This window comes from Cupressus sempervirens, chromosome 10 (genome assembly GCF_028749045.1).
Source record: "Cupressus sempervirens isolate cs-2001-9-10 chromosome 10, ASM2874904v1, whole genome shotgun sequence".
In the NCBI taxonomy this organism is placed as follows: domain Eukaryota; kingdom Viridiplantae; phylum Streptophyta; class Pinopsida; order Cupressales; family Cupressaceae; genus Cupressus; species Cupressus sempervirens.
The window spans coordinates 152,838,752-152,854,740 of NC_143127.1; positions in this window are offsets into that span (position 1 = coordinate 152,838,752).

The window sequence follows — 15,989 nt, forward strand, 5'->3', positions numbered from 1 at the left end:
TTCTTATAAGAGTGTTTCAAGATTGGGAACCACTTCAACATGCTTTGCATAGTTTAGAGGTAATGTCATTGTGGCAAAGGCTTCTCCAAGGGAATAAGCCTTGTGATTTAACATATAATGTCTTAAAATAGTTAAGTGCTACCTAACTATGTCCAAGGTGTTTTCACGCTAGAGGCATACTCCACCTACCAAGTTGTCTACATACCTATATCCATGGGATCAAGATCCTTGACCTACTCACTCTAATGAATATGTAGTTTTGGTTTCTAATTGTTTTGATGTAGCTATATTCCTATAATCGCCAGTGAGATTTACTCACCTAATACAACTCTTTTCCATCATACACCCACTCAGGCAAATTAGGCGAGTTTCTATAATTACCATACTGTAATACTGTGCTACAACTTTTATGTTGTAGTTTACAATTAATGTAAGGTTAACCTATATATGTCCTAACTCACTCCTTATATATTAATGTTTAAAATATTATGACAGTAATTAATGGGTCTAAATAGACCAATCAAGTTAATGATGAAACTCAGAGTTTAGCCTTCTATTTTCAAAAGCTAGGTAGACTAGGTTACATTTGCTAAAATGTCTTAAGATAAAACACAAGTATGGATTCTTCATTCTACAAGGGGACCCTTTGTTCAAATGTAAAATCGGTTACACATGCATGATTCTTTTGTTTAATGCAAAGTTGTCTTTGAAGCACATATTTAGTTTATGAAATGTAAGGTTGATTACCTGAACATCCATATGTGAATAAGCATGGTAAGTTACTTGGAATGTCATGAGATCAATCTTTAAAGTACCTGGAATGTCCTCATCCCCTCCTACTACTCTGAGAGGAAGTCCATCTTCATTGTTCATGAGGAATTCATCATAATTCTTTAATAATTCTCGTACATCTAACATAGGTACATCTAGGAATGTCCTAATCGCATCCTATATAAAATGAATCCAATATTACAAAATGCCCCCGAAGAAATAATAGTTCAAGTGAAATAAACACATGAAAAATGAGAGAGAAAAGTAGGAATCTACTTACCAATAGGTGTTGTCATCACATTTTTGGTAATGCTATGTGTTGAGTGAGTTTTATTTACTTTTGTTGTGCCAAGGTCTCTCTATTTACATACATACATACATAGACAAACACATGTGTGTGTATCTATGCATATATACACATATATATACATATACATATATATTTATATATGTATTTATATGTATATACATACATACATATATACAGAGATTACAAGGACATGACAATGAGATGCAAATATCACAAGGGCACAACAATGAAATGTAGTGATCACAAGGGCACAACAATGAAATGTAGCAATCGCAAGGGCACATCAACAAAATGCAACAATCACAAGGGCACATATATGCATACATACATATATACATACATACATATATACATACATATACACAAAGATATATATATGTATGTATGTATGTAGAGAGATATTTTTTAAGGTGCTAAGTGACTTACCTCAAGATCCTACACACAAATAATGCAGACCAGGAAAAATGGGCAGAGTTCACAAGAAATTTTACAAAAACATATCATAGCAGATATTTTTAGAAAGAAACAAGCCATAACCCAATTAAATGGGTCTAGTTGTTAATTAACTGGATTGATTACAAATTCTTGTATAAATGTCATTAGATTAGGTACAATAAAATGAATGAGATATAGAGATCACAAGGGCATGACAATAAGATGCAGAAATAACAAGGGCACGACAGTGAAATGCAGTGATCACAAGGGCATGGCAACGAAATCCTAGATCTCCAACGATCTCCATAGTCCACAAGATCTCTCTATATACATACATACATACATAGACACACACACATATGTGTGTGTGTGTGTATACATATATATACACATACATACATGCATATACATGTATGTAAGTATGTATGTATATATACAAAGAGATCTTTTTTAAGGTGCTTATTACATATGAGCACAACAAAAAAATTGATCCAACTGCATACATATTCCAGAATCCAAATAATAAAACAATAAAACTCACTCAACCCATGCCAAGTGACTTACCTCAAAATCCTGCACACAAATAATGCAAAGTTAATGGGCAATATGTGTGTATATATATAATGTATTTATGGAGGGGAAATATAATGCCCCTTAACAATGACATTAACTCTGCCCATTTTTCTTGGTCTGTATATATGTATGTGTACATACATACATATACATACATACATATATACACACATACATACCTATACACATACATACATACATTTGCATCCTTTGCATGGTTTAGAGGTAATGTCATTGTGTTAGAGGCTTCTGCAAGGGAATGAGCCTTGTGATTATGGCATTTACATAGAAGCAAAACATGCTTCTTCAACTCCTTACACTCAACTCTTTGCTAAAGTTATTCTTCCAGTAGTGAGAATAACTACTACAAATTCTTGGAAGCCAAGGGGCCGAAGTTACTACTGACTTTAGTACTTCATAACATTCTAGATCATATAGTGATGCCCAAATTAATAACATCAATAGATACTTGGGAACCTCACAGGGAGACTATGCCAATACATGCATGGTTACATCCTTGGCTTCCATTTTTGGGATAGTGTATGGAGCCTTTATATCCAACCATTTGGTATAAATTGGGGAATGTGCTTCGTACCTGGCATACAAGTGATGCATTTGCATATGCAATTTTATCACCTTGGAAAACTATATTTGATCATCAGCTTTGTTCAAGTCCTGATTTTAATGAAGTAAAAAAGTAGTTCTTAGGGTGGAAAGGACTATTTCCCCCCAATCTTCTTGCTAATGAGAGGATAAGAATTCAACAAAATATAGCCCTTGAAATGATAAATCAAGTTGTCGAGGGTACGACTATGGAATAACCTAGTACTAGAGAGGATGTAAGCTATCTTAGGGTGATAAAGCAACGCCAATTTGAGGCACTTCAATAGCAATAAGTAGTAGCACCATATGCTCAACATCAAGGCTCAGCTTCCATGGGTAATGGGATTCACCTGAATAATTCCATGGGTGCACCTCATTTGAGTTTGAAGGAAGTGATTGAAATATATGCACAAGAACATGACATCCAATCTTTCCCTAAAGTGGGATGCACACATGATGGTCTTCAGGTTTGTGCCTTTGGAACTACTAATATCTATCTAGATTCTCTAAAACAGCAAGTGCTTTCATAATCTAGAGATAGATGGGTGATTGCATCATTGCAACAATTAGTTGAGATGCACTGTAATTGAACTAGACAAAATCATTAACAAACCAAAAATATAATGAAGAGGAAACTTGAAAACTTGAATCCTAAAATGTTGAAATGAAAGCTATTGAGGATCAAAAACCTATGCCAGAGTTACCACATAATATTGTCTTTATTTTATGTAATCCTTCATATGGCCTATTACAAATACACAAACTAATTTTAAGAAAAATAGCAATCTTAAATGTACATGATTAAATAAAATAAACAAGAGTACTAGTTGTAGCTGTATAATTCTATTATTACTAATTATGTTAAACAAAATATTCAATAAAATAAGTATGAAGTAACATAAATGGATCACATGCTCGATCCTATTATGATTTAATGTGAATGCATCCGATCATTACCTAGATGATATTATGCACGAGATCTTTACTCAATCACCAAAAGATAATATAACCTATAAGTACAAATTTTTGCATACTTAATTTGGTATGAATAGTTTTGATTGAATGCAAGGATAATTGCTTGTGTGAATTCAAGATATGAATGATTAATTTAATTTAGCACAAGTATTATGCAAGTGTGTATGTATGCATGTAAAGCAATTCACATAGTGAACTGATATACATACATACATACATGCACATATGCATATAATTATCATAATCAATTATCCTTGAATCTAACCAAAGATATTATATATGAACAATACATGTTTAGAAGGGGGAAAAAAAGAACACTTACATAGGTACCTCTTCTCCCCTTGAAGAAAATCGTAGAGCAAGGGCATGAAGATCACAAGGGCACGACATGACAACAAAATGCAGCAATCACAAGGGAATGACAACAAAATCCTAGATCTCCATTGATCTCCATCAATGTTCAGAGCTCTCCTCCGTCGTTCAGAGCTCTCCACCCTCTTTCACGCGTAGCTCTCCACAATCAATCAAAACAAATGGGGAATGATTAATTCATGTTCTTTTTTTGTTATTTCACGCAGTCCTCCATATGGCCTATTACAAATATATAGTTTAAATTTAAGAAAAATAATAGTCTTAAATGTATATGATTAAACAAAATAAACAAGAGTACAAGGTGTAATTGTATAATTCTAGTATTATTGATTATGTTAAAAAAAAGTTCAATAAAACAAGTATGAAGTAACATAAATTGATCATCTGCTCGATCCTATTATGACTTAATGTGAATGTATTTGATCATAACCTGGATGATATTATGCATGAGATCTTTACTCAATCACCAAGAGATAATATAATTCGTAAGTACAAATTTCTGCACACTTAGTTTGGTATGAATAGTTTTGATTGAATGCAAGGATAATTGCTTGTGTAAATTCAAGACATGAATGATTAATATAATTTAGCTCAAGTACTATGCAAGTGTGTATGTATGCATGTAAAGCAGTTCACATAGTGAATTGATATACATACATACATGCACATATGCATACAATCATCATAATCAGTTATCCTTGAATCTAAACAAAGCTATTATATATGAACAAGAGATACATGTTTAGAAGGGAAAAAAATAACATTTGCATAGGTATCTCTTCTCCCCTTGAAGAAAATCATAGAGCAAGGGCACTGAGATCATAAGGGCACGACATGGAAACAAAATGCAATGATCACAAGGGAACGACAACAAAATCCTAGATCTCCACTGATCTCCACCAACATGAAGAGCTCTCCACCCTCGTTCAGAGCTCTCCACCCTCTTTTGCATGCAACTCTCCACAATCAATCAAAACAAATGGAGAATGATTAATGTCATGTTTTCTTTTCTTTTTTGTTTATAATCCATAATTCACAATCCACGAGATCTCTTTATATACATACATACATACAAATATATACATAAACATATTTATATATGTATATACATGCATACATACATATATACATAATACATGAAAACAACAATGCACTTTCTAAGAGTTTACAATTGTTCAATAAAATTAATGTTTTACAACTAAATGTACCTAAAGAATTGTTAGCTCAAAAGCAAGAACATGGTGTTGAAATAGTACAAAAAGTGCTTGACATGAGAGGTCGACAAGTGATGGTGTTGACCAATCTTGAAAACTTAAATATTGAAATGAAAGCTATCGATGATCAAACACCTATGCCAGAGTTACAACACAAGGTGAAGTTGATTTTAGATATGGTAGAAGCAAATATTTAGAAGTTTGATAATCAAAATTTAAGGCATGAAAGTGAAGGAGAAGGAGCGACTTTAGAAATAGAAGGAGAAGGAGCAACTTTAGAAAGAGACTACATGACAAAAACAACAACTAGACAACATAGAGAATATTATGGGAGCCACTGGATAAAATCGAGGAAAGTGTTGTGATAGTTACTATAATACTGGAATCACTTGCAAGTGTCTTTAAGAATTTACATTCTAAATATTAGGAGGACTATAAGTTGTGCAATTTTTCAAGTATTCCATTTGCATTTTCTTATAAGAGTGTTTCAAGTATTGACACAGTCTCCCTGCGATGATCCCAAGTATCAAATTCTTATAAGAGTGTTTCAAGGTTGAGAACCACTTCAACATCCTTTGCATGGTTTAGAGGTAATTCCATCATGACAAAGGCTTCTACAAGGGAATGAGCCTCATGATTATAACATTTACATAGAAGCAAAACTTGCTTCTTCAACTCCTTACACTCAACTCTTCACTAAAGTTATTCTTCCAACAATGAGAATAGCTACTACAAATTCCTAGGAGCCAAGGGACCCTAAACCTATGCTACATTTTCTGGAGATATGGGATAAGTTACTATCGACTTTAGTACTTCATAAAATTTTGGATCATATAGTGATGCCCAAATTAACAACAACAATAGATACTTGGGATCCTCATAGGGAGAGTGTGCCAATACATGCATGGTTACATCCTTGGATTCCATTGTTGGACCAATGTATGGAGCCTTTATATCCAGCCATTTATTATAAATTTGGGAATGTGCTTCATGCCTCACATGCAAGTGATGCATCTACATATGCAATTTTATCACCTTGGAAAACTATATTTGATCCTGCTAGCTAGGAATGACTGATTCTTCATTTTATTGTACCTAATCTAATGACAGTTTTATAGGAATTTTTAATCAACCCAGCTAATCAATAACTCGACCCATTTAATTGGGTTATGGCTAGTTTCTTTCTAAAAATATTTGCTATAATATGTTTTTGTAAAATTTCTTGCAAACTCTGCCCATTTTTCCTGATTTGCATTATTTTTGTGTAGGATCTTGAGGTAAGTCACTTAGAATGGGTTGAGTGAGTTTTATTGTTTTATTATTTGGATTTTGGAATATGTACGTAGTTGGATCAATTTTTCTATTGTGCTAAGATTTAATAAGAACCTTAAAAAAGATCTCTAAGATATACACGTTATATACATGTTTAGAAGGAAATATAAAGAGATACCCATTTAGAAGGAAAAGAAACGAACATTTACATAGCCCTTGAAGAAAATCATAGAGAAAGGGCATGGAGATCACTAGGGCACGACATGACAACAAAATTGCAGAGAAAGGCACGAAAACAAAATTGTAGGGCAAGGACACAACAACAAAATGCAGAGATCACAAGGGCACGACAACGGAATTGAAGAGGAAGGGCACGACCACAAAATGCAAAGATCACAACAATAAAATTGCAAAGCAAGGACATGAAAAAAAATGTAGAGATTACAACGAAAAAATTGCAGAGCAAGGGCATGATAATGAAATGCAGAGATCACAACAATGAAATGCACTGATTACAAGGGCATGACAATGTTCAGAGCTCTTCACCCTCTTTCGTGTGTAGCTCTTGGCACAATCAAAACAAATGGGGAATGATTTATGTTGTGTTTTTTTTTGTTGTTGTTTATACTCATGAGGGCATCACAATTATGATGCCAACATTAGTTTTGCAATGATGTTGGGGACAACTGCAAAAAAAATGAAAACACAAAAAATTATACTGTCATCACAAATTGTCGTCATAATTTGACCCCAAATGTTGTAGTGTCTAGTACTATTTGATTCAATGATATTTTTCATTGTATGATTGGAATCATGAATGTCACTACACGTTTTGGAAAGTTTTACTTTGTCACACCTTTCATCCAATATTTTTCATAGTGTCTCTGTTACATTCTTTGCAATATGCACAATATCAAACAAATGCACAATTTGTGCCTACTCATAGTAGGGCAACCTACTAAATTCTCTGGGATAACATTTTGGTCCCTTTGGGAGGTGGTCAGTGATCTTTTAACGACCTTCATGATCATCAACTACATAATTAGCTAACAAAACACAATCAAAATTACAAATTCCAAACATAAACCATTAGGTGGAGTGATACTACCTCAAATTCTATTATATTCTAACTACCATAGGTGAGGTGTAATTCTTCATGGCTTTGATACATACAATTGATCAATCCTTATAGAAGGAGATTATAAAACCTAAAGGGGAAACCCTAAGAGGTAAATGACATTTAATATTTAATATTTAATTATTAAATAGGAATGCATGTGCACAAAGGGAAATCTTAAGAAGAGAGCAAAGGTAATTTAATAAATGAAATGAAATTAATTCTTTACTCTAACATAAACATGTGATTTTTTTGCAATGAACTTATTTAGAAAATTTGTAAATAATAAGTGTTGAAGTTGATGAAAGCGTAATCCCCACAGCTCCCAAGAATCACTTGCATGCAAACACCTATCATACAAAGAGAGAAGCAAAAACTATAGAGGTTGGAATTTTCAGATCCATAGATGAGACATTCTTGATGAGCAAAAAAAGAAATTGCTATTATTAAAAGTGAATGACTAAATTACAAAGAGATCAATCCTTATAAAAAGAGATCAAAACCCTACCGAGTAACTAACCTAGGTTGCATGATGATAATTAATAAAAGAATAAATTATTATATGCCCAATGTTTAGCTTAAGTAAATTAGAGATAATAAGTGACATAATAATTAAATCAATATGATTTCATTAATAAGAAAAATACTTTATTACTCTAACACCCCCCTCCCCCTTAAGATAAACTTAAGGAGTAGCTAAAAACCTAGAAACGACAATTGAAAGTAAATTTGGGTCTCGACAACAAGCCTGATGAGGTACCCAAGCATAATCAAATCTTTGAAAAGAGGAGAAATAAAAAAAATCACATGGGAAAAAGCCTACCCCAAAAAGATATGGAAATAATGCTAAAAAAAATTAGTGAAGGATTGAAGAAGCCTCCAAACTAGGGAATGTCTCAGAAGATAGGAATAAAAGATGATCATGAAGAACACCACTGAAGCATGAAGCTGCAAACATTGCCAAAATGTTGATCTGAAGGACCTCCACTGCATATAACATGACTAGGTATAGAAGACTAAGTATGAAGAGCTAATCAATCAAAGATGGAAGGTATCTTCATGGCCTCCAAAAATAGGAATTAAAGAATTTCTAAATGGTAAATGATCCATCTCATTGAAATGCATACGTATCTAGCCACTGTAATTGCCTAGTACATAGGATCAAATAATGAGTACATAGTTCGCTCCATCGAACCAAGAAAGCAATAGAACCAACATAAACCTTTATTATGCTAAGAGGTAAGACATGAACACTAAAATTGAATGCAATATTTCTTGTAGAAAGAAGAACTAGGAACATCGAGAGTGCAAAAGAAGTGCAAACACCTATAATGACATGTGTCATTGACACATCATGAGGCTAATGTCAAGGAAGGAACATTCACTTGACAAAGGAAGATGAAGAATATGTCAAATATGAAAACCCCCAAGGCACTTTATAATGTAGTGTGAATACAACAAAACTCAAAGATGTGCAAGATCCTGAAATACAATAGAGTGACACTTTATCTCAGTGTGTTTGCAAAAATATGTCAACAAAGATCAAAAGAGACACAAGATTGAAACAAGAGATAGTACAACCCATGACAAATCATCTGAAGCAACAAAATCAATCTCTGAACCTGAAACAACCAAGATATCCACCATAATGCAAAAAAGTGAATGAGATGTACTTGGAGCAGAATTTGGAAAATAAAATGTCTCCAAATACATCTCTTGGAGTGAAAAATAAAACCTCTAACTTTGACTACATAAACTAGCAACCAAACAACATCAAAAGTCCAAATAAACTTACCATCACGACAAGCTCTGAATTATATTTTCAATGATATCTTGTTTGCAAAAAATGAAGTCTAGATGAGCAAATTACAACCAAAAAACCATAGGTAGGTCAAAAAAGAGCTGGAAGGGCAAAACAAATAATTATTGCCTTGGGATCCATACCAAAATGCCTAAGAAGCGTGCTCCCCAACACAAAAAGTACCTCAGGAAGTATGCTAGTTTTATACCACAAACTGTCTCAGGAAGCATATAGGTTCTATACCAAAATTTCCCTGGGAAGTGTATTGGTTTTGTACCAAAATTGTATCGAGAGGCGTGCCAATTCCATACCAGAAATTGTCTCAATTTTTTTGCCAAAAAATCTAATTTTTAATACCAGAAAACCTCAATTTTGTTAGTGTAGGTTTTTTTAATTTCCTAGTGGGTTATTTATTTTTCCCTATATTGCTAGTTTTTTCCTACACTTTTAATAATCTTGCTTAGGTTAATAAAGCATGTCTTATTTAGAAAGTGATTGCGAGGTGTCACCTTCCTACATGTGAGTATCCATTAGCTATCTTAGGAAGATACTTTGCTATCTTTAGTCTGATAGATGGTTGTTGCTCATTGGTCAGTGTTGCCACATCCTCCCTCTTCTTAGTCAATATAAGCATGCTACCTGGCTTGTATTTGGGATTGATTTCTTTTGCATCCTCTTAATGCTATTTTGCTTCCAGAATTTGCATTACTCTCTTGGAGACTAACTCTATGTTGCTATTTTGATTTTGTATCATTTGCATTCATAGTTTAGATATCTATTCTTTGCATTATTTTTCTGGGTTATCAATATTTTCAAATTTTAACATACCCCAGCAACCAAAAGATGACATGCAAATCTTGAATCAACTTCCTAAGTCCATCAATGGCATGCTGGAACTTGCAATACTGATTGAAATTTTCAAATATGCATGTTGGTTGTTAGATTTGAGATTGAAACCCCATAGATTAAAAACATTTTTGTCAAAACTTTTCTGATTCTCAAGATCATCCAAAGATGCAAGAGAAGAGCATACTTCATTTTTCAAAAAACTACAATAAGATTTATTGGCCCCCCCAAATCTCTCAAATAAAGAAACTAAAATCTACTCTTGCACATAGAAAAGCTCTGATACAATATTAGAATTTGAAAAGATTGATAACCCAGAAAACTAGTGCAAAGAATAGATATCTAAACTATGAATAAAAATGATACAAAATCAAAATAGCAACATAGATTTAATCTCCAAGAGAGTAATGCAAATGCTGGAAGCAAAATAGCATTAAGAGGATGTAAAAGAAATCGATCCCAAATACAAGCTAGGAAGCATGCTTATATAGACTAGGAAGAGGGAGGAGGTGGCGACACGAACCAATGATGAGCAACCATCTATCAGACTAAAGATAGCAAAGTATCTTCCTAAGATAGCTAATGGATGCTCACATGTAGGAAGGTGACACCTCGCAACCACTTTCTAAATAAGACATGCTTTATTAACCTAAGCAAGATTATTAAAAGTGTAGGAAAAAACTAGCAATATAGGGAAAATAAATAATGCACTAGGAAATTAAAAAAACTACACTAACAAATTTTTGTGCCAAAAAATCTCAAATTCCATTTCCAAAAAAATCTTGATTTTCATGCCAGAAAACCTCAATTTCCATGCAAAATATAAAATTGTCACCTCAAGAAATGTGCCCAATTTGGGAGCAAAATGCTTTTGCCTAAGATTCCAACTATGTCCCAATTGGACAATTTTTTTTTATGGGTATAGGGGTTTTTGGGTGCTATGAATCCAGATGAGGTTTGTTTGGGCTCAAAATGCACCAAATCCCCCCAAATTCAATACAAAACACCTTTTTGAAATAAAAAATATAGATATGAAAACCAAACCAAAATTCTCATAAACAAAATAGGGGTATGAAGATCTGGAGCTTTGATACTATGTTGAATTTGATGAAATCTCAACTTCACAGCTCCTCCCAATAATCACTTGCATGCAAACACTTATCACAAAAAGCGAGGAGCAAAGGCTATGGAGGTTGGAATTCCCAGATCCATAGATGAGACATTCTTGATGAGCAAAAAGAGAAATTTCTATTATCAAAAGTGAATGAATAAATTACAAAGAGATCAATCCTTATAAAAGGAGATCAAAACCCTAACTAGTAACTAACCTAGGTTGCATGATAATAATTAATAAAAGAATTAATTATTATATGCCTAAAGTTTAGCTTAAGTAAACTAGAGATAATAAGTGACATAATAGTTAAATCAATATGATTTAATTAAGAAGAAATATACTTTATTACTCTAACAATAAGTAACATTTGTGAATCTAGTATTGGTGTAATTTTTAGGTGCTAATATTATATGTCAAAAAGCTTGTACTACAAAACTATAAATATATAAAATATAATTTAATTTAAAAAAGAAGTTAAAAAATGTTGATTCTCAAACCAAAATAATAATAATAATAATAATTACTTTTTACAAACTTATCTTTAAATCATTTCATTTTATTTAGAAAAGATTTGTTTTAACTAACAGATAGTCTTATATAATATGAGTATTGCCTATCTAAATGATGTCCTCTATACAAAAGAAAATTTTGATGAACAGTTAGTCTTTCATTAAGCTTTACAGACAAACCAAGTTGATAACATCAAAGAATACATATGTAATGAGAACATGGATATCACACCTAGATGAAGTTGACTTGAAATCTTCTTTAAAGCTAAAAACTAGTGTTTGCACCTTTGAAGGGTGCAAGGGTTATGCCAATAGTCTTGTATACTTTTGACAACATTCTTGAATAGTTTTAACCATGTTTCTTATGATAATTAAGTTTTATAGTTCTAAAACAATATTTGGTATATGCGCAAAATGATCTAGACAAGATTCCTCTTTTTAATATAACTATATATGGATTAATTTGCAATTTGGAGTATCTATCAAAGGTGAAAGTAGGTCGGCTATGGAGCTTGACTAACGATTTAACTCTATATATATACATATATAGAAGTCAACATTTTCCTCTTGATTTTTCCAATAACCTTATGTCAACTTCACAAATTTATCCTTCAAAGTCTTATGGATAATTTTAATTAGTTACAATTTCATGTGTCTTCTTTGATAGTTATAGTGGCCCATAGGTGCGGAATGTACCTTGTGAGAGTAAAACAACCTCAACATGGTCCTTTCAAATAATGGCCATTTAGTCCATGATTAATTTGATGTTCAGTGCAAGGCCTAAAAATTGGAACACACTCCCAAGTGCTAGATAAATGGACAGAGTATAGGAGAAATAATGACAAATAATGACCTGGAATCAAATGAATATGTTATTGCATATTTGTTAAATTTTATCTCTCTCTATTTCTATATCCATATGTATTAATGTAATTCATACTCTCCCTATCTACCTCACTATCCATGTCTTTATATCATTATTGTTCATACACATCAAAAATCATTTCTCCCTCCTTATCTCTATCCTATCTTACCTCTTTCTTTACCATTTGCTTCATTGTATCTATATCCTATTTCCTTTATTTCTCTTCAATCTATTATATATATCTACACTATCTATCTATCTATCAAATCCAATACCCATTTATTACCTCATATATCTTTATAATTCTCTTATAACTCTCTCTCTTTCTCTCCCTCCTCTTCTCTCCTTACTTCTCTACCTCCCATCCCATCCTCTTTGTCCCCCCCTTAACTATTAGAAATATTAATTTCTACTAATCGTTTGATGCTTCTAGATTATCAGGTTTAGGTTTAGGGTGTGTTAGTTAAAGTATTTTCTAGAAGTTTGAGTCAGCTGTAATATTTTTCAGAATTTTGTAGATAATTGTCTTGTCGAGAAATGTTAGATATCTCTAGAATGTTGTGAACTTACCTATAAAAGGGAGTGCTATGTATCCATTTTTGTCAAATCAAAGAGTAATTGAATACAATTAACTTTTATTGTGTCATAGCACATTGCGTTCGTATTTTATTTTTGTGTGCCTCTGCCCACCCATCAAAGTGGTATCAAAGCCTGGTTAAGAAGTAGAGTTTGAAGGATTGTGCATAAGGACGATTGCAACAAAGAAAGGGGATAGAAAGTTATTGTGAGATCTATAAAAAAAATTATTGCTCTATTTAGGGTTTTTTATATTCGTGAATTTTGTTTATAAGTTTCTATCAAGCATGGCTTCAGGGAGTTTCCAGCTTCAATTCCAATTTTTTTTTGGAAAGAATTATGATGATTGGGGTTTTAGAATGAAGCTTATATTTGATTCCTATGAGTTATTAGATATAATCTTAATTGGTTAAGTTGAACCTATCTCTAATACCAATTTTATGGATGGGCAGCAGAAAAAATAACAAAAAACACAGAACAACACAATGTGCTACCGCACAATAAAAAGTCTCTTTGTTGTTACAAATGGTGACAAACAAATTCCTTCCTTCTTTAGCTATCCATTGATTAGCTGCTTTTGTCAAAAAATAATGACATGATACTCCCAATTAACCTAGCTTTGATTCGTTTGTCACAAGTGGTGACAGGATTTTCTTACACTGGCTTTGATACCACTTGTAAAAACTCAAGACAACTTTGATACACCTTGTGAAAGGTGGATGGAAAAAATAAACTAAAATGAAAAAATACTCAATCTGCTACGACATTAATATATTTCATTAACCATTTTGTCCATATCAATTACATTTTGTCCATATCAATAACATTACAAGATGCCTCTATTTATAGAGCATCTAAAACATAAATAACTTCTAGAACTTTAGAAACCTAAATATTAATTTGACCTAACCCTTTTGGTAATCCTCTTAGAATTTATATAATCCTCTGTTATTCTTTTACAATTCATTTGAGGGGGAAACTACACATTCCAACACTTCCTCCTAATTTCAACCTCAAATGTTATTGCATAGGAATCTAAATGCTTTTCTTTTGCCTAATGCCAAAATGTCATTTTTCAATAATCTTTGTATCTATTATTTCAAATTCCCTTTTCATTGCTAATTTAAATATGTCAATAGATAAATTGACTATGAAGATCAAATCATCAACATATAAACAAACAATCAAAATCTGACCTTGTTTGTTGATCTTGGTATATAATGTAGGTTTATTAGTGCTTCTCTTGAATCCATTCTCCATCATGTATTAATCTATTATGTTGTACCATGCTCTTGGAGCTTGCTTCAATCCATAGAGTGCCTTCTTCAACTTATAAACTTTGTCTTCATATCCTCTTATTTCATATCCTGGTGGTTGTTGCACATAGACTTCTTCATCTAAATATCCATTCAAAAATGTTGATTTGATGTCCATTTGGTGAACCCTCCATTTGATTTGAGTTGCAATAGCTAATACTATTCAAAATATAAACAACACAAGAAAAAGCTTGATGAGTCTACTTTAAATGCTAATCAAAAGAAAAAGTTTGACGAAAATAAGCAAAATATAAAAAAGCTTTGCAGATTATTGGACAAGCTTTGGATAACTTAGTTCTTAGAAAAATTAAGCTAGCTATTACAACCAAGCAAGCTTGGGACATTCTTGAGACTGCACATCAAGGTACAAGTAAGGTAAAGATTGTTAAATTGCAAGCACTTAGAAGAGAATTTGAGAATTTACAAATGAAGGATTCTGACTCTGTAGTGCAATTTCAAATTGTGTTATGAATGTGGTTAATCAAGTAAGACTGAATGCCTATGGGTCACTTGAACAGTCATATCCGCCGCAATGAGCTTTCTGACCATAAAGTTGTAGAAAATATTTTAAGAAGTTTGCCTCCTAAATTTGATCATGTTGTGGTTGTAATTGAAGAATCTAAGGATTTAACAACATTGTCTACAGATGATGTGTTTGAATCCTAGTATAATCATGAAGATAGGTTGAACAAGCGTAATGGTAATTCACTGGAGAATGCATTCAAAACATAAATAATATTTGGCAGAGGTAGAGGAAGAGGAAATGTTGGATTTAGAGGAAGAGGAAGAGGCAGAAATAATTTTCAAAAAGAAGAAATGAGTCCAGATTCAGGAGGAAGAAGAAATCAATACTCTTATTCAAGGGGAAGCTACAACAACCAGACATCACAAAGGTATGATAAATCAAATATTCAATGTTATTACTGCAAGAAGTTTGGACATTTTGCAAATGAGTGTTGGAAAAAACAAGTTGATATGAGTAAGCAAAATGTAAATTTTTTTTAGAGTACTTCTGAGACATTGTTCATTACTTGCAATGTAGCTCAAGAGAGCACACATGATTTTTGGGTTTTAGATAGTGGTTGTAGCAATCATATGATAGGCAATAAATAATTTTTTGAAAGTTTAGATAGATCAATTAAATTAGAAGTGAAGTTGGGAAACAATGAGATAGTGGAAGTGAGTGGAAAAGGCACAATCAATGTTATAACAAAGCATGGAAATAAATGCAATTTTTTTGTCTATGATGAGCAATCTAAGGCATATAGGTTGTTTAATCCTATCACCAAAAAAGTCGTTGTGAGTAGGGATGTTGTATTT